The sequence below is a fragment of the Odocoileus virginianus genome, chromosome 26 (genome assembly GCF_023699985.2).
Source record: "Odocoileus virginianus isolate 20LAN1187 ecotype Illinois chromosome 26, Ovbor_1.2, whole genome shotgun sequence".
In the NCBI taxonomy this organism is placed as follows: Eukaryota; Metazoa; Chordata; class Mammalia; order Artiodactyla; family Cervidae; genus Odocoileus; species Odocoileus virginianus.
Genome location: NC_069699.1, coordinates 33,228,522 through 33,230,462, shown reverse-complemented (window position 1 = coordinate 33,230,462; position 1,941 = coordinate 33,228,522). Strand labels below are relative to the sequence as shown.

At 40.2% G+C, this 1,941-nt stretch overlaps 1 non-coding gene across 1 annotated transcript; it reads left to right on the top strand.

Annotated features, from left to right (window-relative positions):
- The first annotated feature begins 1,342 nt into the window (after positions 1 to 1,342).
- On the top strand, positions 1,343 to 1,414 carry TRNAS-GGA (transfer RNA serine (anticodon GGA)). The gene has a single exon. It is a non-coding gene; the product is annotated as a tRNA-Ser (tRNA).
- The last annotated feature ends 527 nt before the right edge of the window (positions 1,415 to 1,941 follow it).

Genomic DNA, 1,941 nt, shown 5'->3' with positions numbered 1-1,941 from the left:
ATGAGAAGTACCTGTGCCATGAACATGTCATTGCTAATATTTGTTTCCATGGCGAATTGCACTGAACAATAAGGTATTCAGAAAAATAACCTGATACTGTGGGGTGAAGGCTCTCTTTACTTCTTATTAATTCTTGACTCCAAGTGCCCTTTGCACCTCTTGGCTCACCATTAGATCAGTGAAGTAATTATTATTACTGAAACATAAGGTTAACATTTCCATCATCACCGGGGTTAAAATTTGCATACTTCTGCATAATTCCTGTGCACAGCTGCTTGTAAACCTTGTCTTTCATCTTAGTTTGCACAGTTCATCTGGAATTTCTTAAAACTAGACTATTCATAATAACAGTCTTGTAAGAACTTAGGGGGAATGTTGACTTCAACATTTTAGCAGCATCCTTCACTTAAATAAAAATCTTCAGAGCCTCTTGAAGACATGAACAGTTTTGACTGAAAAGTATAATATCAACCACATGTGCTGAAGGATTGCAGAACAAATTTTATATTGCAATATAAATCTGCCAGAAACAACAACAAAAAAGGTCATCAGTCTCTTCCTCACGTTCTGTTGGCATTTTGAAATTACCGTCTTTTCCTGCCTCTCTGCTACTTCCCAAACAAAACCAGGGTATTCAATGTTGTCACAAATTCTATTTGTCAGTGATGTTCCTTTGATAAACTATTGAAGCTTATTGGCCAGATGAAAAGAAATCACATAAAAACTCAAACCATTTGTAAGATTCAAGACTGACTAAAAGGACTAAATGACTTCCACTTCATAGTGGACTCAAAAGAAATTGGTAAACAGCTATTATATGAAAAGAAGGAAAGGCAGCATAATAGAAAAGCTTAAAAGGAAGGGCATCTTAATTTTAGCTTTGACTTTGCCCATAATGTGATGCATTTCCTTCAGCACACATCACTCACTTTGCATTAGCCAGGCCTCTTGGTTTCAAGCAACAGAACTCAAGGCAATTGGCAAAATAAGAGATAAGCAGGGGTAGAGAAGAACCACTCACTAACTCATATAAAAAGTCCAGGGGTATATTTGGTGTGGCTGGATCCAGGTGTTTTAAAGACATCATCAAGAACAGGATTCTCCCTGGCTCCCAACTCCCTTTTCCAATGAGTTGACTTTACTTTTAGACAGAATTTTCACACCCTATGAAAAGACAATTATTAGCAGTTCTAGTGATTCAGCAATCCTTGGGACAGGAGACCACCACTTTTTCTACTGTTTCCATAAAAGTCCCATGGTCATTGGAGAGAAACTTCAGACCTCAGGCCCTACCTTGAACCAATAAAAACTGTAAATTAGCCAGGTCTAGAATATAAGGGTTTCCTTGGTGGCTCAGAGGTTAAAGCATCTGCCTGGAATGCGGGAGACCCAGGTTCGATCCCTGGGTTGGGAAGATCCCCTGGAGAAGGAAATGGCAACCCACTCCAGTATTCTTGCCTGGAGAATCCCATGGATGGAGGAGCCTGGTTGGCTACAGTCCACGGGGTCGCAGAGAGTCAGACACGACTGAGCGACTTCACTTTCACTTTCACTTTCAGAGTGTAAGCACCACATATTGCGTGGACTGAAATTTAAGAGGGGGTGTTTGTTCACAGGCAAATCAGGACACTGTTCCCAGAAAAAGTGGGGAATGCATGATAAACAGTGGATAAGTAAAAACAATGCACTTTCATCCCAACCTCTCTTGGATTTCAAAGTACTCAATAAAATACAGAATTTTAGAGCTGATAATGTAAAGCTTGTTACTCTAAGATTCAAACTACAGTATTTCAAAGAATCTTTTGAGGAAGAGATGGCTGAAACCCAATATTGACTCTCCTACTCTTGTTGCTATTCAGTCGCTCAGTCATGATAGACTCTATGACCCCACGAACTGCAGCACACCAGGCCTCCCTGTCCCTCACCATCTCCTGGAGCTTG